At 57.8% G+C, this 22,939-nt stretch overlaps 1 protein-coding gene and 1 long non-coding RNA gene across 6 annotated transcripts in view; one reads left to right on the top strand and one right to left on the bottom strand.

Annotated features, from left to right (window-relative positions):
- The window catches only part of CHST8 (carbohydrate sulfotransferase 8), a 129,085-nt gene that overhangs the window by 93,812 nt on the left and 12,334 nt on the right, over positions 1-22,939 (top strand). The gene's annotated exons all lie outside the window — the stretch shown is intronic.
- On the bottom strand, positions 319-2,368 carry LOC140625485 (uncharacterized). Its single transcript, XR_012024838.1, has 3 exons — positions 2,058-2,368; positions 1,471-1,942; positions 319-528 (listed from the first exon to the last, which is right to left on the bottom strand). It is a non-coding gene; the product is annotated as an uncharacterized lncRNA (long non-coding RNA).

Here is a 22,939-nt window from a genome sequence, read left to right as displayed (position 1 = left end):
TTCAGCAGTAATTACCGTGACCAGGTGCCAAGCGAACCCGCTCCCCGGGGAAGCCTCCTGCCGGAGCGGGCTGGTGGCTGTCTTCCAGGCCAGCCTCCGTGTGCTGCTTGCACAAAGCTGTGTGCCTCCCCTCCCGACCCCACTGCCCCCACTGAGCCCTGAGCCCTGACCCCAGCCAGGCTGGGGTGCAAACGGGTGCCCCCCAGTGGGTGCCCTCGCCAGAGGGCCACGGCCAGGCTGTGGGCAGGCTCCCTCGCCCTCGCAGCCGGCTCACGGCCACACCCGTGACCATCCCATCCATCCCCATCCTGGCGTAGCGGGTAGAGCTGCTTTTGTTTCCAGAATAGATGTTAATTGTTCGGTTCCAGCCGCCCGGCGCCCCTGGTGTCGGACTACTTAGCGAATCATTCGGGTAAATTCAGGCCGACCCATGATTTCTTGGTCACGTTCAGGATAATTAGGACACAGCCTTCCCCTTCAGAAAGCTCTCGTGGCATTCTCCTCCACCGTGGATATCCTTCGGGGTGGCTGCCAGATACAAAAAGGGGGAGGGAGGATGTAGTGCCAGCTGGTGCCTGGTGAACAAGAGGGCAGGTTCAAGCCAAGCATGCCCGGCGGGCCTCGTGCAGTCCTGGAGGGAGATCCGGGCCCATCCCTGACACTTTGGTTCCATAGCCTCCCAGGTGCTCTTCTGGCCATCCCCAGGCCGGCAGCAGGAATCCAGATGCATGCCTGCCCTCGACAGGCTCTCAGCCCACTGGGGGAGACGTGTGGGGGAGCCCAGAGAAGGCATATGGGGAGGGGGGCAGACTCCACCCCGACAGCTCCCTGGGAGGCTGTGACCTGGGGGCAAGAGGAGTTGGGACCCCCTGGGAGAGAATGCACCATGAGTCAGGGTTGCCCCACGGAGGGAGCCTTGGGCCTCTGGGCAGAGACCAGCTTGCACACCACATAGTATTGGCTGCATCGGTTCAACCCCTGGGCTCACCCTCAATGGACCACATCCGAGTCCTTTGGGAGGGGCTGGGAACAGACAAGAAGGCATCTCACCAAAGGCCAACAAAGCATTTGGGCCCAGGGGTGGGGGCTGGAACTGCAGGAATGAGGGGGTGGTGGGCCTGCTTCTGTGCTGTGCCAGGTCGTCCTGCCATTGGGCATCCCCAGAGTGCCAGGGGGAACCTAGAGGGAAAGCCAGCGGAAGGCCAGAGGGAAACAAGCTTCAGTGGAGCTGTGCCTGGGGCAGCGGTCTCATCTGAAGGCTCAGCTGAGGGCAGATCTGTTTTTCAGCTCCACCCAATGGCCACTGGCAGGCTCCGCTCCTATGAAGCTCGGCCTGAGGACTCCCTCAGTTCTTGCTGCGCCAGCCTCTCCCTGGAACAGCTCAGCACTCGCTCGGGAGCTGGCCTCCTTCAGAGCGAGTAAGCAGGAGAGGGCAAACCAAAGAGAAGGCCGGGCGTTGTCGTAACTCACCCTCAGAAGTGACATGCCATCACGTTAGCTGCGGCCGGCCTACGCTCGCAGGGCAAAGGTGACAGGGACAGGTCACCAGGCAGCTGCCACCCGGGCCGGGATGAGAGTGAGGGGCTTTTGTGGGCAAATGGTGTGTTGTGGTTTACAGTTGCAAAAGGACCGCTGTGGCCGCTCCGTGGAGAAAGCTGAAGGCCAGGGGCCATTCGGGAGAAGCTTCCCCCTCTGTGAGGTGGGTGTGAGGCTTCCTCAGAGATCTAAGTAAGATCCTACGGGGCCCTGCTTGGCATGGGGCCAGCTGGCCACGTGGTCTTTTCCCTCTGGATGTGCTGTTGCCTCCCCTCGGGTCCTTCAGTTCGCTGCAGGTGTCTTTGTGCGTCTCCGTGAGTGCGCACAGTGACGGAGACAAGGTCCAGGTTCTTTCTGGGGAGCCCCGGGCCTGTGTGGGAGGCTGCAGCCAGGTACCCCGGTTTGCCTGAGAAGCGGGGAGAGGACAGGTGCGAGGACGTGCTGTGCTCCTTGGGGGCTCCCTAACACCCCCCCCCCCACGCAGCCCACACATCAGGGAAGCACGAGGCCCATCTCAGCACCTCACTCTGCAGAGACGCGGGCGAAGGGGGTCCCTCGTCCACGAGCTGGGACAGCCTCTGCTTCCACCCAGCCGTCCTGGCATGGCCCTGAGCGCGGAGCGTGGCCTTGCGAGTTCAGCTGGGGGCCGCGTGGCCCACTGGGATGCCGCCTCTTCCCTGAGCGGGTCTGAGAGCAGCCCCCGAGGCTCCTGACTGCCTTTAGGGGCGCTCACCCATCGTGCGGGGGATCCTCGTTCCTCAGTGGCTCTGGGGACACTCCGTGCGATGGGTGAGCCCCCCCTTTCTCCCCACCTGAGTGTTACTGTGATGCGGCTCTGATCCTGAGGCCCAGAGCCAGTGTCACGCCCGGCAGGTGCATAGGGCAGACACCAGCCACAAGCGGGGCCTCCAGGCCACCCGCTCCGCTGACCAGCAGGCCACAAAGTGAGGGGTTCCCAGGACCCCTTCCAGTTGGATGACGCACTAGAATGACTCGCAGGCCCGGGGAAGTGCTCTGTTTACAGGACCCGTCTTATTACAAAGGCTGCAGAGGGCCAGGTCTGGGAGGGTCCTCAGCAGTGTCCGTGCCCTTCCCGATGCGGCTCCCCCAGCACCCCAACGCGCCTGCCTCCCTGGAGCCTCACCTTCCGGAGTTTCTAGGCGGGTTTCAGTAGGTAGGCGTGATCGATTAATCATTGATCCCATAATGGTCTCCAGCCCCTCACCCCGCCCTCCTCTGTCAGGTGCTAAAAGTTCCAGCCGGGTAATCACTAATGGGTAATCAGGTAATCACTAATCGAGTGGTTGACCTTTCCGGTCACCAGCTCCCATCCGGAAGCTGTCTGGGGCCCACCACCAGCCACCTCGTTAGCATGACAAAGACACCTGTCACTCAAGAAATTCCAAGGGTTTGGGAGCTCGCTGTCGGGAGTCCCAGGAGGAGGCAGGTTATACTCCTTGTTCTACCACAGTCCATTCCCAAGCGAATGTGTCAGGGTGAAAATGCGACTTTCAGCCTTATTTCTGGATCCGTTTACATCCTGTGGTTTTCCTTCTTCCGTCAGCCCCGCTCTTAATCTATGCAGTCATTCCTTGGATGCCAGATGGAGCGGAGCTGATAACCATCACTGGTTCTGGCTTCAGCTCCCAAAGAACGTGCGACCTAAGAGCAGAGACTTCCACGTGTGTGACACGGCTAGGAGCCCTGGGCCCTGGGGTCCCCCTCGGCCCCTGCAGCAGACCCTTCAACCGCTGGGTGTGTGCGTCTCCCTGGTCCAGGCTCCTTTCTCTGTGAGCAGACAGCGGCCCTGGGGTGGAGATGGGGGGCCTGGGCGGTGGCTAGCCAGCCAGGCCGGACCCCGGGCTTCCCTTACCGCCGAGGGAATGCCTTTGGGTTGTCACCCCAACCGCAGGGTCTTGAAGGAACAGGAAGGAGGGGGATCGGGAACTCAGAGCCCAGGCAAGGAAGGCACCAGCAGTGGAGTCAGCTGGGAGTGGGGACCCACCTCCCTGCACCCAGAGCTGCTCCTAGCTGGGCCTCGCCTGCCCCCTCCTGCCATGCCCAGAGCACCCCCCCTCCCTGGGAGCTCAGACTTACCTGGAGCGACTTCCTGCCTGAGGGGTGGGCTGCGGGTTGAGGTGGAGGTGAGGTCCCGTTGACAACCATGAATATTCCACAGAGGTTCTAGAAACATCCCCCAGCCCCAGCATCAAGCCAAGCAGGGGGTGAGCGGGGTCTCCGCCTGAGGGTCCTCCATGCTCTGTCCCGAGCAAGGCCAGGGACAACAGCAGGTGCCCGGCAGGGAAGTCCCTGGCCCAGGGGGGAGGAGGAGGAGGAGGAGGCATCCTTTAAAGGCACAAGCTTGGGCAGCCCCGGTGGCTCAGTGGTTTAGCGCTGCCTTCAGCCCAGGGCGTGATCCTAGAGTCCCGGGATCGAGTCCCACGTTGGGCTCCCTGCATGGAGCCTGCTTCTCCCTCTGCCTGTGTCTCCGCCTCTCTCTCGCTCTCTCTCTGTGTCTTTCATGAATAAATAAAATTTAAATAAATAAATAAATAAATAAATAAATAAATAAATAAATAAATAAATAATAAGGGAGAGCTTGCTGGCAGGCAGCAGATCGAGGCCTGGCTTTGGATCAGAAAGTCCCAGCTATTGGCAGAGGCCGAGACAACCCCTGGAACAGCCTGGGGAGAGGGTGGGGAGGTGCTCCAGACCCCCCTCCCCGGCTGGCACACAGCCTCCCACCCCGGGGACCCACAGCCTCCCACCCAGGGACTGGCCTTGCTTCTCAGCAGGGAGCGAGGGGCACGTCCAGAGGCTTAAAGCCTTAAAGCGCCTCAGACCCAGAGCAAGCAGCTGAGCGGGAGGAGAGAAGCCAGGGCCTGATGGGAAAGGCAGCAGGGGTGCCCCTGGCAGCGAGGGAACCTGTGTCCAGCCGCGCTTCCCCTCCCTCCCCTCCCGACCGCCCAGCCCGCTCCAGCGCGGTCTCTCCCTCCCCAGCCCCCGTGCCCCGAAACACGCGCACACACGCGCACACACGTCGCCTTCTACAGCAGCCGTAGTAAACCACCCCCTCTGCCTTGGGCCAGAAGGACCCCCGACACCCGTAGGTGGAGCAGCGCGTCCTGTCCACCTGTTTCGACGAGGGCAGCGTGTCCTCCGGTCCCGCCCCACCACCTACACGGAGGACGGAGGACGGAGGACAGCTCCCCGTCGAGGGGCCGCAAGTGGCCTCGGCCCAGGACGGCCAAGAACGTGTGACCGAGAAAGACCCTGGGGTGTGCTGGGATTGCGGGCCCAGCTCTCCCGTGGCGGGGGGGGGGGCTCCTGCCTCACTCCCCCGCGTGGACCCTCCGCTGGGGACGGTCGGAGGCTGTCTCTGGATCCGTGCCTGAGCGTGAGCGCCCCCAGTCTGGGGAGTCTAGCACCACCCCAGGCCCGCCCTCCGGATGCATGCTCTGCTCTCTTGGTTCTGGTCCCCATCATTGCTGCTCCTGGAACTGAGGCCCGGGCCCCCGAAGGGCAGGACGGGAGGGTGGAGGACCCGCGAGACAGGTGTACTTTGGAAGGCGGCAGTGAGGAATTAGCCAGGAACTAGACACTGACCTGGGGTCCCCGGTGCCCTCTGGGGCACCCCTCCCAGTCTTCCCCACTCCACCCCAAGCCCTGAGGGCCCCGCCTTTCTTCACAACTGTCAGCATGGATGGGGTGGCGGAGGGGGCGGCACCAGGATCACCCGGGGCTGTCCCACAGCCTGCCAATCCGAACGGAGGACTGGGGCGGGGGGCGCTGTCCCTTCCCTCTGCCCTGCCCACGATGGGCACCTGGCTGCTTCTTTGGCCGGGCACGGCCATCTGCAGAGAGCGAGACCTCACTTTGACAGAGAGGGCCCCTCTGAGGGCCCTTCAGGGGTGCTGTTGGATGTCTGCTTGAGCAGACTGTGCTTGAGACTATGGAGACATATCTTGGGGCAACTGGGGATGACCACTTAGCTGGCAGATGGTGTGTAGGGGCAGCTTTGGGGACGTGGGGCCCTGCAGAGTGTCCCATGTCCTTGGGGGCTGTGAGAATACCCTGTCCAGACCCCTTCCTGTCCTTCAAGAGACGGGCTAGCCCAGCAGACACACCGGCCACCACCCCGTGCCCCCAGCCCTATTGCATAGGAGTTGTGGGCTACAGCCCACCCACCACCCAGTCCCCAGCACACATGGGTGCTGTGTCGTTGTCGTTCCACACCCACGTGCAGGGCCAGTGGGCTGTGCGTTCTGAGCTGTCCCAGCAGATTGGCTGGGGTAGGATTCCTTGTGGCCGTGATGAGAGCTGCGGCTGAGATGAATGGAGGACACGGTTCTCCTCCCCCTGCTGTCAGCTTTTCAAAAACCCAGAAGAAGCCTCAGGACAGAACTCTGGGGGGGCGAATTGTCCCCAGGGAGTGCCTGGGCCGGTCACACTGTCCTCGGAAGTATGGCCATTCTCCCAGGAGCCTTAGCCAACCCTTCCACTGGGCTCCCCTGGGCTTTCTCCAGTTTGCTCTCTGCCCAGCGAAGCCCCCTCGCCTCATCCTGGGCTTCTCACCCTCCCCGGGACCACCTGTGACGTGGTCTCGGCCTTTGAGAGCCATGCACCTGGCCCTGGGCTGTGACTCAGTGCCTGTCTCCAAGTCTGGAGAATTTTCTCCTGTCATCTTCAGCAACAAGTGGTTGCAGTTTTCATTATCATAAGACCCCTCCCCCCAAAAAATGTAGCTAAGAAAATAGATATGTGCCTTCTACCCTACACTGGGAACATCTTGACATTTAAATCCAATTACCCTTTTCCCATTCTTGATGAGGATATGACATGCTTCTAGAGAACATTCTGCTAGATAAATATATCATATTCTGTGACTGCTCCAGATTTCCCAGGGCTGATCTGGGGACCCTGCGCCCCCTCCGCCGCCACCCCTGCCCGTCACCATCAGCCCCCAGGAGAGGGTGAGGTCACGGACCCGCCCAGTGATGAGCCCTGGCCCTGGTAATGTTTGTTTGAAAAATTGGAGCAGCGTTTGACCTCTGCCCTTCCCCAAGCCATTAATTGGGAAAATGGAACAATTACAGATGCAGGAGGACTCTCGTCCACCTTTGTAAAGAGCCTGTGGCTGTTCCGAGCCTCCCCATCCCCGGGTTTCAGCAAAACGCCAGAAACCAGTTAGTTGGTGGGATTAATTAAACGCATTCCCATATTCCTTCAGAACTTCAGTGGTCTCAGAAGCAAAGGGTAATTGACTCCAGATGAATCAGGAAGCCAGCGAGGAGCCCTCGCACAATTATTCTGATGTAAATACTCGTTCTGTTTGACATCCGGAGAGACGAAGGCCAAGTTCCCGACCGACCAAGCGCACAGGCCCGCCCGCCCTGGCTGGAGAGAGACAGTGGGAGGAGAGGAAATCGCCAGGGTTCATTAAGGCCTGACAGTCCTGCCTCCTCTGCCTTCCAGAAGGGCTCCCTGCGATGGGCTGTGTCCAAGGAGACCAGGCAAGGCTCTCCACGCCAGCCCTGCCTCGCTTCAGAAATCCATTTACCGCTTAAAGTTACAGGGTTTGCCTCGACTCTCCTTGCTCCATTTTCATCTGCAAGAGAGAGAGAGAGAAAGAGAGAGAGAGAGCGTGCACTCGAGCCCAAGGCAGAGATGTTAAGTTCATGGAGATTTAGAGACTCAACTTAGTTCCAAACACTTGATCTGTTCCCCGGCCTTGACTGTCAGCAGCCCCAGCTGACTCTTCTAGAAGGCGTAGGATCATCAGGCAGGAGGAAGTTACCCCACCTGACTTCAGCCATCCCCCAGAAGTCACGGAAGCAGAAATCCTTCCCTCCTTCCCCTTCCATCAGGGCTGGGTGACTGGCTCTTCCTTCCCCAGAGCATCAGATCATCCTCAGAAACCCCCACACGGTGTGTGTCGCTGCTCATCCCCAATCAACACCGTTGGTTTGGCCTGTGTGCTCGGCTCGGGTTAATAAACAGAGATTAAGTCATTTATTTCCTTTTTGCTGCAAATATCACAGTGTGAGACTCGAGTGGCACTTCTGTTTGTGAATGCATGGGTGTGACACCGGGCATCTGCTCGCGTGCTAAATGGAATTCGAGACCCACTCCATCAGCCCTAAAGCACCATTCCCGGGAGTTTCCGGGCATTTATGGATTTTTACAAAAGCACATTTTTGTCTCTTTTAATGTCCTCTGAGTGCTTAGGTAAGAGATGAAAATGAGATCTCTCTTCTCTGACATGCACACTCTGGGCCCCTCTCAGAAAGAGAAGGTCAGAGGATCCGATGAGGTCTTGGCTGACGGACAAGGTGCCGCCGAGAGCCAGACAAGCCCACCGCCTGGCAAGTAGCACCTCACGTTAAAGGCTTCGGTCTGGTGCAGTCTGGTTAGGGGGGACCCAACTCTCAGAAGCAGGGGGTGGGCATGGGGACCCTGTCATTTTCCTTAGAAGTCCTTACATACTGCTTTTAAAAAGCAAGTGTGTGTTCCAGTGTGTTTTCAAAATCAATTTGCGACAGATGCTTGTAACTTGGCCCCAGTTAGATGCTAATAGGAGGGTGTGCTAGAACCATCCAGCAACTGGAGAAACTCAAACTGGCTCATAGGAGCAAATCTCACACAGCTCCCTCCAAGAGTGCCCCACAATGGGCGGTGGGATTCCTTAGTGGATCTCCCCAATTCCTGAGGGTAGGGGGACCCCCTCCAGTGACCCGCCCCCCCGGGGACCTTTCTCAACCCCGTTGGTATCTTTGTAGATTGTCTCACAGAAAGCACGGGCCATACTAAGTTCAAAGTCTGAGCTCCTGCCAGGCTGGGAAGACTTGGGGTTTCCCTGTGGGCTCTCAGCCTGTGTGGCCTTGTACCTTGGGAAGTTGGGTCTGGGACAAAGACAAGCTGTTGGCCTGGGTCACTTCAGAGAATTAGTGGAATAGTCTTCCCGGGGAGCAGAGAATCGCTGAAACTGATCCAGACTGGTGGTTTAAGCCACACCCCCAGACTCCTACCCCGGCCAAAGGTCCAGACCCGTGGATCTTGACATTTTGGGGCCTCCCTCTTTCTCCTCCCCACCCTCTCTCTTACACACACACACACACACACACACACACTTTGCTCACCATTTGAAGAGATCAAGGACCCTTAAAGGGCACTACATGTACACGTCCTTGGGCAGCGAACCTCTCTAGAGAGAAATGATTAATTTTGGTTTCAGCTCCCAGACCTGGTATCTTGTACATGTGCAGATCTTGGCTTCTGAGCTTAGATTTGGACCTTGAGGAACTATCGGTGGTGCTAAAACTCGCCCGTGGCCATGCTGATGGCCAGGACCTCACGGAAGTTATCTAGTTATGTGACATTATTGACAGACTTCACATCGTCCATTTCCAGGGACAGGAGAACAGAGTCTGGGGCCAAACCCTTGGAGAGTAACGTTAGGTGCTGCCCACTGTCCTGAAAGCACCTTCCCTTCTTCCAGTTGGCCAAGCTGCCTCCACAGGGTCCCGTTCTCGGAGATGTCTGTGGTGCCAGGCCCTAGCCTGGTTTTGATCACCTCATTGCTAATTGCTCTTGTTTCTTGGTCCACCTTATCCCAGCCAGAATCTGCCCTTTCTCTTCCATCACGCTCCTCGATCTGACATGATCCTGATGGATCTGAATCAGCTCTGCCTGTGACCTCCCCTGAATGAGAAGGGTTGGCCTCTGGCCACAAAATTTATTTCCATTTCAGCCTGTTGCATGTTGAGTTCCTTGGGAAGGCAGACTCCGAGGCAGAGATTTGTGTGCAAGAAGTTGATTGGGCTGATATTATAACAGGAGGTAAATTAGTTTTGGGGCCAACTGTAAACGTCTACTGTTATCCATTCCGAGTCAACGTGAACTGTTTCTGATACTCCTTTCCGACAGGGACCGAACAGAACACATTTGTCAGACCAGTGGTCGCATACCTGAGGCCATGGCAGTCTTCTCTCGCTGAGACACCACACCTGACACAGTGGTTACAATCAGGGCTGCGGCTTGTTAGAGCTCATGGTCATCTCCTGTCATCCTCCAGGACCCATTCCTCTTTTGTAGGGACAAGGCTGGTGAATTTCATGGCGATTTGTCGGTATGACTAGCCTTAAGCTTTGAGGTCTTTAAAGGTAGCACTAATCTCTGCCATTCCTCCGGGAACATTACCTTTGATTCAGTATCTTGGTTCAGGTCATACGGCAACTTTCAGAGGCTTCCACTAGGCATTCCTTACCAGGACAGCTCTTGTCCCAGGGGTCAAGGACATGGCGGTTCCACCAACTATATATCCAGAGACTGGGGGAAAATGATCACTGGGGTGGGAGAGTCTACAAACCCAACTTGAGCCAGACTTGGGCTGTTTATTACGTGACCTCTGTATGCCCTCACCAGGGAGGCGACAGGGAGTCTTCACATTGCCAAGGATGGAATCTCCATGTGTAAATGTCAACTCAGACAAAAATCTAGACATGTTTGGGTGTTCTCCTTCGCCCACAGTGTACACTTAACCAAATTAATGGCTCCAGGTCACTTTGGGGAAGGACCCAGGGAGCCTTTACTGTGCACTTGCCATGATGTGATAGAGTTCTACCTCTTGGGGACCTAACATGTCCTTCAGTCATTGAGTTCTGGATCTGAAAACTGGCCAAGCGATTATGCTCGTTTATTAGGATTCCTTTCAGTTGTATGTATTGGTCAACACCTTTGTTGGCCACCCATCCTTTCCACCCTTAGGAATGTCATGTTCTCGTAACCAGCCTCATAGCTTGCTGCAGGTCCGCTCCTCTTGGCTGCCACACTCCTCTTGGCCTCTTGCTGCTCACTGAGACTCATTTATGATGGGTAAGTGCCGCCACGTGGCTTCTGTTGTTTCCAGATCCTGTTATTCCCCGTCGGTGTCTCAGAATCCAGGTCTATAATGGCATTTCCCACATCCAGCCCTGTCTGAGTTCATTGATGCCCGTGCTCCTCTTACCAGTGAATTCTCTATTACTTTAGACAAGAGGGTACCTCCAGGCCCCCCCACAAAACATAGTCATGTGATGGGTTCTCCAGCCTTTCGTAGATCACTCTGGCATGATCACCTGTGAGAGCCCTCGGATCTGTTCCTCCAGGGTCTGCCACAGCAACTCCCACTAATTGTGTGGGCCGTGGCCTTCTCTGTGCCTCTGAGATCATCCTAGCAGCATGTTAGCATCATCATCTGGGGTCCTTGCCATGCTGTGTAATCCCTGCATCCCAGGAGAATACTCCCTTATAAATTATTCCTCCTTATCCAACTTTATGTTCTGCTTTCTTAACATCCTCAGAATCAAGTTTGGTGTATACTCCTGGCTCCTGCCAGGACCCGTTTCCTGGGCCCTTCACCTCTTTCTAGGTGTGGTCCTGTTCCTCTTCAAATGCAACGATCCAGATGTTCCCATCCCATCTCTCAGGGTCCCACTCCTTCTCAATCAGGTGCCTGACAGTGCGGAAAAATTAACCTTCCCTGCAGCTCTGCTATTCTTACCATGAAGACCTGGAACTGTCCTCCTGCTGGAAAGACTCGAGTCTCTTGCTAGGCTGCCAAAGAGGCAAGAGCCAACCAACTGCACTGTCTCTAAGTTACTATTCACCCCACCTTTTAATAGATTTTGGTACAACCGGTGCACTTGCTTCCGCCGGTATGCCATCCTACTTCACCCCCAGTAAAAATGTTAACAATTGCATTGCTGCGTCTTGCCAGGGGCTATGTGTGCTCCACCTACGGCCGGTTCTGGGCTCCTCATTGGTGGCTGGTTGCCAGGCGATTCAAATCTAACGATTCATCTTAGCATCTGCTCTCTCGGACCACCGGCACCACCTGTCACATTCCTGGGGGGTAGACTACGAGGAGGCGCAGGGAGTGTATGGTGGGGGCCGGAGGAGGTCCTGTAGGATGGACACCTGTGGGGGAAGGGGAGGAAGCATAATCGGGCAGGAGGAGAAGACTGTGATGGAGCCCACCACTCCTGCATGGAGCTCTGGAGTGGGGTTCGCCCTCTGCAGAGTTGTCCTGAATTAATGCAAGAGGTCTGAGCCTTTTTTACCCCACATCAGCCCATCGCTGTTTGCAGGCAGCCCCCCCTCCCCGCCCCTCCCCGGGAAGAAGATGCGGCCTTAGGCGAGGTGACCTTCCGTAGCCCAGAGTGATCTCTGGACGGAAACGTGGCTGTTAGTGGTCACTGGGCTTCCACAGCGGCCACGGCACCCCGTCTTCCCCCACCGTTCATTGGATGGCAGCCTTGACCTCTGGCTTCCAGCCCCCACTCGCCCGGCCCCTCCGGCCCCTGTAGGACAAAGATAGCCTGCGGCTTAGTGTGTCAGGGGGACAGTTTTTCCAAATTGCCTTCCTTACTTCAGGATCATTGAAAGTGAACTGTAGCTGATGCTAGTGAATTCAGTTCTTTTTTTCAGCTTTATAAAAGCTTTTTCCTTCCAGGTATTGCCATTTGGTTTTTGAGATACAAGCACGATCTCTCTGCAAAACTGAAATAGCATTTTTTTTTCCACATGGCACTTTAGAGTTCTAAAATATGTTCACACAATTTTTTTTGCAATTTAATTGAGGTATAATTTATATACAGGAAAACACATTCATGGTGAGCTTTGACAAATGTATACCATCACCCCAGCCGAGATATACAACATTCCCCTCACCCCAGAACGTTCCCTCGTGCCCCTGCTCACTCAACCCCCCCTTGTCCCCGTCCCCCAGGCAACCACCGATCTTATTCTGTCGCTAGAGATTAGTCTCCCCTGTTGTCGAATTTTATAAGTGAGATCCTACGGTGTGTACAGCATGGCTTCTTTTGCTGGGCCTGTTTGTGAGCTTCATCCACGTTGTCACATACGTTGGTTGGTTGTTTCTTTGTGGTGGAGGAGCATTCTGTTGTATGGAAATCCCATAATTTGTTTCTCCATTTGCCTGTTGGTGGGCACGTTCTTAGAGTTTCTTGTCACGGCACAGCTGGACACAGGCAATCTGTCCCTAGTGAAGCGGAGGCAGAGGGAGGACCTGTACGCAGCCGGGCAGCCGGGCACGGCCGAGGCCCCGAGAGCCAGGAGGCCAACAGCTGCCCTGCACTCCAGCATCACTTAACTAAAGAACCCTAGAATCACTGGTGCATTTCATAATTTCTTCCAAGGTCTATATTCTTTCTAGAAAATGCCACTTGAGGAAGCATCCTGCCAAGCAGTATTAATTCTCCTTTTTAATTCAGGGTAATCGCAATTGGGCAAGATGGGCAGAGCGATCGTTTTTTTTGTTGTTGTTGTTGTTTTGTTCTGTTTTGCTTTTTTGTTTTTTTTGGCACATGCATGTCAAACGGACAATATATCATGACATCAGACATTTTGAGAAAATTGCTTTTCCTCCCTGAATGCCAAGTCATAAATAATTTCAGGTTGGGAAGAGCTCTGGTAAGTATGTGCTTGACTCCAGGGAGTGGCCTGTAAATACTGTGAGTCCCAGAATTAAAAAAAAAAAAAAAAAAGAGTGGACAGATTTGTGGGGTCACTTCTAGTCTGGACCTTGGTATCGGCAGTGGTAGTAGATGCTGTGGGTGCCCCGCCCAGATCTGCTTTCCTGGCAGGTGTGCCCAAACCCGCCGCTGGGCACGCTGCTGGTGGCTCACAGCTGCACCCTTAAATCAGAGACTTGACCTCCAACAGAGGAGGAGCTGCTTCTGGAAGGTGATGCCTTCCTCCTGGAGGTGGTCTCCAACCAGAAACATGGTGCTTTGGAGGCAAGGGACAAGCCGACTGGCAGCGTTTGCTCCTTTCTCTGGTGGAAATGCACCCACCGTGGCCAATTCTGAGCTACGTTGCAAAACTAGATGCTAGGTTGCTCAGGGGGAGAGGCACATGCAAATAATAATGTTTATAATATAAAGGCAAGAGAATGATTAAGACAGAACTCACTGTCCTGGCTCTCCCCGGTCCGGGTGAGACGAAATGTCTGCAAGGGGCACAGAGGGAGCCTCTGTGATCTCGATAAAGTTCTGTTTCTCAAACTGAGCTGTGATGGATACCTGAGCGCTTGTGTTCTTATTCTCTATACTTTATGTGTATTTTTATATGTATGTTTTATTTTTTTTTATTTTATTTTTTAAAGATTTTATTTATTTATTCATGAGAGACACACAGAGAGAGAAGCAGAGACACAGGTAGAGGGAGAAGCAGGCTCCATGCAGGGAGCCCGGTGTAGGACTCAATCCCGGGTCTCCAGGATCATGCCCTGGGCCGAAGGCAGGCACCAAAGTGCTGAGCCACCCAGGGATCCTTATATGTATGTTTTATATTTCTTTATATTTTATGCATCATGGATTTTCTTTTGCACGAATGAAATGTTTCATGCCAAGAACAACTTGAACTTGATGTCGCCCACACATATGGGCCACGGCTTTTTGGTGAAGACCACTCTGGGCTTTGCCTGCATCCACCAGCTGGGCCAAGTACCACGTTCACAGTCCTTGGGTGTTCCGGGGTCGGGGAGAAGCGTGGCCCCCGGGTGGACATCGTCTTCTCGTCGGGATGGGCAGCAGGAGGAAGTGAATGAGGGCGAGGTGGCCAGACTGCCCTGCGTGGCGTCCCCTCCCGCCAAGAACCACGGGGACAGCTGCCCTCGGGCCTGAGGCCAGACCTGCGCTCACCCAAAGCAATTCTTCTTTGGACTCGGAGGGGCTGTTAGATCCAGCCCATCCCGCTGTTTGATACTCTGCATTTGGGCCTTGAGGGGAAAAAAAAAATCGTAGTCTGAATTGCCGCAGGCGCCCCACTTCCCACCTGCTGGGGCGAGCCGTCAGCGCCCTCCTGTCTTCATTCCCGACTCCTCTTCCACCGTGTGATGCACGTGGCTCCGGACCTGGCTCCAGCCCCTCCCTGAGCCCCACAGGCTGCGGAAAGTAGGTCCACGACTTCCAGCCAGACGGCTCGCCCCGCAGCCCACGGTGCCCGGTGCCCCTTCTGCAGAACTTTCCTTCCCTGAGGTTCCGGGGGGGAGGGCAGGGGGCATTGTGCATCCGGCCCACACCCGGGCACCCAGAGCTCTGACTGTCTGACTGTGTGACCACAACCTTCACCAAGCCCGCGGGCCAGGTGGTTCGCATGGCCCTGTCCTCTGGGACACGTAGCTGTCTTTGGGACAGAGCCACTGGTCTCTCCTTGTCGAGCTGGCGAGGCCGGGGCTGCACACAAGTGACTTGCAGGCTCCCTGGGAGCGTCTAAAGAAAGAAGTCAGGCCGGGAGGCGCACGGCCCACGGTCTGCACAGTCACCTGAGGGCAGCGGAGAAGTTCCAGAAGCTGTTTCTGAGAAGTCCTGGCTGAGGGCCACCTGGAGAGCCCCACCCCGAGTGGAGCACCCTGGTGGAGGGGTGCTGAGCACCGAGGAGCGCAGCCAAGGGCAGCCCCTGTCCCACGCTCAGCAGGTCCCCACGGGACCCCCCACCTTGCCAACACCTGCGGAGCACCATGCGGAAGCAGCAGGTGGAGAGAACAGACCCTGGGGTGGAGGACAGCTGGGTTCAAATCCTGCTCAGCCACTTACCAGCTGCGCACCCTTGGGTGGCTTAACGTGTGTGCACCTCGGTTTCTTCGTGGTCCTGTTGGGTCGAAACAGCACTGACCCGTGGGCTTCTCTAAGGGCCTGGTGCTGCCAGGCTGGGTGGGGACCTGGCATCAGTCCTCTTGCTGATGATGGTGCCTGGGTCAGTAGGAGAGCAGAGCCGGGGGGGTCCCCCGGGAGGGACCCGACATCCTGCCAGCTCACCCTGCCTCTGCTTTGTGGCCCTGGGGGGCTGTGGGTGAGCGCACCGCCCTGAGGCCCCAGAGGCCCAGGCCTCTAGGTCAGGGTCAGACTCCCGGGAAGGGGAGGCGGAGGGTACTGTGCGGTGGCTCACGCCGTGCCGGGGTCGCAGGAGGGTCGGGGTCATTGCACACATCAGGCAAGGGGCCCTGGCACGCGCTCTGGATCTCCGAGGGGTTGTTGACTGCCATCTGTCCACCAGCTACGTGGCGAGCGTCCTGTAGGGCCTGAGGGCCTCTGTGGAGCCTGGAGCCGAGGCTGGCATCGGTCCCGGGTCCCAAGTTCCCTGAAGTGATTGGGGGACCGCGGTGCTCAGAGACGGGCGGGTTGGGGAAGGCCTGGAAGGCCCCAGACTCTGTGTCAGGGCGCTCTGCATGAGAAGTGGGGACCTCCCCGAGAAGGAGAGGCACAGAGGTCTGGAACCTGCGAGAGAAATGCTCAAGAAAGGTGTCCTGAAGGGGTGGTAACACTTAGGAGACCCTCTTGGAGTCTGTGAGTGGGGTCACAGGGGCCGGGAGGGGCCCTATCCGCTAAATTCAGTTTCTCCGGCTGCATGCAGAACTAGACACCCACACCAGGGGCTCTGGTCCCCACCAAAGGCACGGACGGGGATAGACCCTTTGTCCTCAGAGCCTCTTGGTCATTCCCCTCGGGTTACCTGGGCCTGGGGGCCTGTCCCTGAGGAGGAGCCGGGGTTAGCGTCTCCCTGTGTCCTGGGCCACTTCTCTCTCCCCCAGGCCTCCAGCCAGGCCACGGAGGCTACCCAGAGAGGGACCCACGCCCCCACTGCACCTGCAGCCGGCGTCCTGCAGACCCACCTTCTCAGTCTCCCTGTCAGGAGTCCCGAACTATCGATTCTCTTAATTGGCTGCTTGCAGGAGGCCAAAGGAAAAAAAAAAAAAAAAAAACAGGCAAAGCGGAATAAAACATTCTTTCTGGCTCTCCACAAGCCTGCGCAGCAGAGCCTCACGGTTCCCCCAGGAGACCCCGGACACCAGGCGCCCAGCACCCCCGGGGAGGGCAGAGGCGGGATGGGCACTGGCCTGAGCCCCTCGGAGCCAGCCTCCCCTCCAGGACGGCACCCCCCGGCCCCTGCGGCGGCCCGAGCATTTCATTATGAGCTCAGATTATTATCAAGTACAAGGGGGAGTGGAGGGGACCTTATAAGCTCTCCTTTTAATAATGAATCCCATTTCCTCTTGCATTCGGTTTTCTTGCAACAGATGCTGTTGCAGAAAATGGAACAAAATGGAAAAGATAAAAAGGCGAGTAATTAACTGGGCCCAAAAGCCTCCCCAGCAGATGTCGGGGACGGCGGGGCAGGGTGCCCAAGGCCCGCCCACCGCACCCCCGCCTGGCACGGCTGCCCGGCGGCTGCTTCGGGGACCCATATGTTCGGATGGTTCTCGGCTTGGCTTGGTGTTGGGGAAGCACGGAGCCGCCCCCCTGCTGTTCAATAACTGATGACCATTTTTCTCCAATTATACTGAAATTGAAGGATCCTCAGACGTAGACACCCCAGTAAAATAATTAGTGCTTAAAATGTTAATTGGGCTCAGATGCGCCTCTGCCGGTGGAGGCTGCAAGGGAGCCCGCGGGAGGGTGACCCTCCACTGAGAGAGCTCTGCCTTGTGCCTCTGTGGGGCGGGGGGGGGGGTCCCCCCTGCCACCGCCCAACATGCTGCCCCCCGCCCCCGACGTGGGCAGCCTGAGGCCAAGAAGCTGGTGCCCGTGAGAACGGACAGCTGCATGGGACCTGCAGTGACCCCCCCGCTGGGTGAGGACAGGGGCACGCAGAGTCGGGTCTGGCCTGGACCCCGGCTCGTCCCTCTCCCCCGAGCCAGCGCTGTGGACCGGGGCAGGCCACCCCACCTCTCTGAGACGGCCTCACGCAAAACAGGGACAGTAAAACCAGCCCCTGCTGATGCGCGGAACAGTCCAGAACATGTCTTTGTCTGGCCCTTCTGTCCTGGGGCACCCACCGGGTCCCAGGTGAGCAGTTACAGAAGCAACGCTTACCCTTCCCCCAGGGCCAGGTGGGTTGGGGTAGGGGTTGGGGTTGGGGCAGAGTTGTCCTGCTGTGAGCAGTCGGGGGCCCGGTTCCTGGTTCCCCAGGAAGGTTCTACAGCCTGCATCCCATGCACAAGGGCTGCACCCACCACCCTCCCACCAAGCTTCTCACCGACTAGGGGACAACCCTCTCCCCGCCCCTTGGACAGGAATTCGCTGTCCCTGCCTGTGAGTTTGCCCCCCGTGTGCACCCCAGGTCCGATCTCCGCCGAGACGACACCCCTAAGAGGCGCAGGCGCCTGTAGGCCGCGCGTCCCGAGGAAGTGCACTGGGATAGTCCCTGTTCCGTGATCCAGCACATAAGAAGATTCCTTCATCCCTTGTTGTCATGGGAAGTATATATATTAACTGGTTAATATTAATGTGTTGGCAGATTAATATTAATATCCGAGCCGATTCATACTTCACAAGGCAAGGATGTTGACGAGCCCCGCACGGCCGCGACAGCTGTCGGGTTTGGGCCGTTCCCGGGGGAGGCGGCCTCGTCGATGCTGACCCCCCGTGCGGCGCCTCGTCACGGACCCCGTCGTTAGCCGTGTCTGTCAGGCCTGGCGTGGAAGCGTGTTTGGATTCTGATTGTGGCAATTAAAATCCCTGCCATCCAAGGCAGCATATTTTATCATTTAAATAGCATTTTACATTCTCCTAACATATTTTCCCAGTAACATCGTTAAATTAGGTGATAAAAGGTTATTTCTTTGCTTCTGAAGTTGAAATACGTTACCATTATCCCTTATCTGCCTGGAATTAGAAAGGTTTCGGTATTATACATTCTAAAGGTTTCATTATCAAAATTTGCCAGACTTTAGAAAACAAACAATTCTTTTTTTTTTTTTTTTCCTTTGTTTTAATCAAAGATGGACGGAGCTTTCTTTGTCTTCTGGCGTTGGAGATTGCTTCCAGGGTTCGGGGGAAAGGGAAGTTTTCTGCAGCGGCCAGAGATGTACTCTCGGGGCTCAAGGGGGACCGCTGGGGAACCTGGCTTACCTCCGGTTGGCAGCTGCCACCTGTGCCACCTCCAGGAGAGCCAAAGATGGTCAGGAAGGCTTGGGCTTCTTGTCCCTCTTGCCCAGAAGGAAGGCACAACTAGAGGTTGCACGTTTAGCCAGTGGGGCTGGACTAGGGCCTGTCTGTGGGGTGTGGCTTCCCCACCCGTCTCCTGTCCAGCTACCCACCTGTCCAGCCCTTGCGTTTGCCTGGCCTCCATTTCAGATTCTTTCCTCTGGACCTCGAACCATCTGCCCACCATCCACCTGTCACCCACTCACCATCCATCCACCCACCCACCATCCACCTGTCACCTGCCATCCACCTGTCACCCCCTCACCATCCATCCACCCGCCCACCATCCACCTGTCACCTGCCATCCACCTGTCACCCCCTCACCATCCATCCACCCACCCACCATCCACCTGTCACCTGCCATCCACCTGTCACCCACTCACCATCCATCCACCCGCCTACCATCCACCTGTCACCTGCCATCCACCTGTCACCCACTCACCATCCACCTGTCACCCACCATCCACCTGTCATCTACTCACCATCCACCCACCCACCATCCACCTGTCACCCACCATCCACCTGTCACCCACTCACCATCCATCCACCCGTCCACCATCCACCCACCAGCCTAGCTGCGGCCAATGTGTCCCCTGGGGGGCCATCTCCCCATCACCATCCCTGTGCTCCATCACATCTACATGGAAGACACGTCTTGCACAACACACGAGCCTCCCTCTACCCTGATACCCACACCCACACCCCCCAGTTAGCCGTGCCCTGAGCAGGGGCTGGGGCCACACGCTCTGTGCCCAGCATCCCTGAGTCCCCCTGTATCCTGACTCCTTAGAGGCAGGAATGTCTCTGATGTGGCATTTTAGGCCGTGGGCTCTTGTGTGAACACGTCCCTGCCTGACGGGGACAGCACGTGGGCCCGGAGAGCAGCCGTGTCCCCCTGGGGACGAATAGGCCTTCCCTGAAACTTGACCCGTCCCACCTCTTCCCATCCTGTGTCCCAGGGCATTTCACCAATGAGGAGGCTCCTGCTCTCATGGACTTCTGGCCAGATGGGAGCTTGAGCTGGTTTGGGGGGGACAGTGCCGCTGCCCTGTGGTGGTCCCCCGAGGGTCTTCCCACGCCATCTCCAGCCTCTGCCCTGCTCCCGGGGCCAGCCGGGGCCAGATGTTGGGGGCCCGAGTGACAGCGTGTGAGCCGAGGGCGGGCCCCGGGGAAGCAGGGCTGCCAGTTTCTTCCTGAACCTTGAGATCGACCCCAGCGTCCCGGGAGGCCTCTGCGCAGGCGAGATCACCCCCTGCGAGGGTTGGAGTGAGAGAAGGCAGCGGGGGGCACCTGCCTGCGGCCAGGTTGGCCCTCGTTCTCCCGAGGAGCTCAGGGCTGCAGAACTGCCCTCGCCCGGCCCGGCAGGCCTCTCCCCACCCAAGACGGGGCGGCAGACTGGAGAAGGGTGGCCTCGGCATGTTCCAGAAGCTGTCCTGAGCGCAGAGGAAAGGCGTAACCCTCGAGAGGATGCCTTGCCCTGACCGCACGCTCCCAGTTAGGGGTGTGGCAGGGCAGACAGTGGCCGAAGGCTGGAAATGACGCCCCCAGGGGGTCCCCCCACCCGTGCGCTGCCCCCAGCACCCAGGAGAGTGCCCTTTCGGTACATTTCTAGCTCTTCCCCACCGTCTCCCAACCATGAAGTCTCACAAAAGCCTCAGGCGTTCAAAGCCTGCTGCCCCGTCCACACCCCCCATGCGTCCTATGCCCCCCGCCCCACCTGTGCCATTACACAGCACCCCTCACTCTGTGACCTCCTCCCTAACAAACACAAAACATGCTCGTTGCCGTGGTAAGCTCCCCCGGTGTGATTTATTGCCATCATCACGGTATTTTGTTTGCAGCTGTAAACCTCCAGACATAAATCAAGTCATTAGAAGGAATGACGTTTAATTCTGCAGAAGATGCCTCGGTGGGCTGAGCGGCCCTCACCCAGCCAGCGAATCATTCATTCTAGAGAGGTCGGCCCCGAACACACGCGTCCACGGGCAGCCCCTCATCTGCAACCACACACAGGCGCGGCAAGCCAAAGGCACAAGCCCAGCTGCTTTTGTCCCTTGGAATAGGCTCCGTGCGACTGCAAAGACATGCCCCAAATGCACGCCGGGCAATCCGGACGGACGGGAGCCTTCATTCCGCAGGAAGAGCCCGCAGCGGGTGGGGCCGTCTCCCAGCCTGGGATGGCTTGCGTCGCCCTGAGAGCTGCCGCTGGTGGCACTTCAAAGGAGGCAGGGGAGCAGCTCGGAACTGTCTTCAGCTCTCCTTGCACAGAGACCCCCGCCACCGTGGAGCAGCCGTTACACGGGACCGTATTCTATGTGCAAGACCGGAGCATCCGATTTCCAGGAGACACCTGCTGAGCTTGAAGGGAAGGTCCAGGGAGCTCAGGACAGGGCTCCCCAGGTCCCGGCAGATGGTGCCTCTCCTAGTTAGGGAGGCATCCCCAAAATGCCCGAGAGGGGAGGGGCCTGAGGGCCTCAGCTGAGGGATTGCCTTAAAGACTTTGGCAAATTCTCAGCGCACATGACAATTGTGAAAATCCGGGATGACATTTCCAGGGTTTGGTTCTACTTAATATTCCTGTGCTCAGAGCTAATGAGGGTGTTGTTATGCGGCGTTATGTTGACTGCGCGTTTCAAGGATGTTGGAAGTCGGGGGGCCGGGATGCCTGGTTTGTGGCCGGACAGTTTTTACCCACGCTCCGCACTGTTTTCCAGCTGGGAGCTCCTCGCTGGGAGCCCCTCGTGTCGCGGGGTCCATGTGGCCTAACTCCTCTACTTATCTGTCCCCCCTGGACTCCCTCTGACAGCAGGTGGGGGGCAGGTGTTTTTGTGCCCTCCCCCTCACACCCCGACTCCCCAAGCCCTACAGCACTCCCCCTCTTTCTCATCTCCCTGCACTACCTGAGCTCAGGCACCCCCATCCCTCACCTGCACTAGGATGCAAGAACCCCACCTGATTTTGCCCCTTCTTTAGGCTTTACCTTTCTCTCCGTTCCCCACTTGCCTCCAGAAGGACCCTCGAAGATACAGCCTGCAGGGCCTCTCTGCCGTCTGTCCCCTCGTATCCCAGCCACACAGTCAGTGCCCCTGAACCAGTTACCTTCTGTGAGCCGGGGGGAGGTGGGGCAAGGGATCTGTGGGTCTTTGCGGGAGCGTGTGATGCCCGGTGTGGAGCCCAGCCAGCACGCTGTGGTGGGGCCGTGAGAGGATAGGATGTGTGCTCCCCAGGATGGCCCGGGGTTGCTGGGGTCAGCCCACAGCCAGCCCAGTGTGGCCCCCAAGGCGCCGGGCTGCACAGAGCCAAGGTCAGGCCAGCCAGAAGGGAGAGGAGGTGGGTGTTGGCTAGATATCCAGGGACGGTGGGTCCCCACAGTCAGCACCCACCAAGGCCGAGATTAACGCCGCAGTCCAGGCCTCGCCCCTGAGAGAAGCCGGCCAGAGGCTTCCTGAGCTGCTGGTGGCCCAGTCCTTGGCCGGACCTGACTTGACGCTCAGGCCTTGCCCTGGGCGTCCCCTCCTGTCTCCCACGTGGACTGCAGCTACCCAGACCCGTGGCAGGGATCACCTGGATTGACTGCCCGGGCCCCCCAACCCCCGAGGGCTCCGAGCAGCTCCGAGCAGCTCCAAGCAGCTCCAGGCTTCCTCTTGCAAACTGTGATCGCCAGAGGTTCTGTGCTGCTCGGGGACACGCGGGATGACCCCTGAAATGCAGTCGCCATTCAGAGATCTCTGTGGCCTGGAGGAGAGCCCGGAGCTGCAGCTGCCCGTGCACGTTGCTGGGGACCGGCCGGGGACGAGGGCTCACTGGCCAGTCTCGGGGCCCCTTGGGGTATAATCTGCGGATAGTTTTGACTGCGTGTACACGGCCTCCGGGGCATCTTCCGAGAACCAACCGGAGCATCCATCCCCGAGCCCCTGGGCAGCCCCCTTGCAGCCCCACCTCCCCCAGGGGAGGGGGTCAGGCTCCTCAGCCCCCTTGAGGCCCCACCTCTGGGATCCTGACCCCCTCTCCCCTGGGTGGGGGCCGGTGGGGGGCCTGGAGTGCCTCCCTGAGGACCAAGCGGCTCTTGCCTCAGGTTCAGGGCTGCTGGGGAAGGGGGTGCTCCAGGGAAGCATCAGCTGGAATAGATTCACTTCTGTGGCTCTCGGGGTATCTAAAGCAGCAGCTGTGACGGGTCTGACAGCCACAGGCCAGCTCAGTAATTGACGCCACAGCCGGAGCGACACATCCTGGAGCCAGCTAGAGCTGGGCCGATCATTATCTTGTGCCTGGGCCACCACAGTAATGAGGCTGCCCCGCCGGCGGCCTCCGATGGCCTCACCGGGTTCCAGCCAAGGAGCACCTGTCACGGGGCCGGGCCAGTTGATGTTGCTGGCACTTTCCCCGCAAACAGGCAGCCCTCTCTGTTTCAGGCT

The sequence above is a fragment of the Canis lupus genome, chromosome 1, assembly GCF_048164855.1.
Source record: "Canis lupus baileyi chromosome 1, mCanLup2.hap1, whole genome shotgun sequence".
Lineage (NCBI taxonomy): Eukaryota > Metazoa > Chordata > Mammalia > Carnivora > Canidae > Canis > Canis lupus.
Note: the sequence above shows the minus strand (reverse complement) of the source record. Positions and strands in the feature narration are given on the sequence as shown.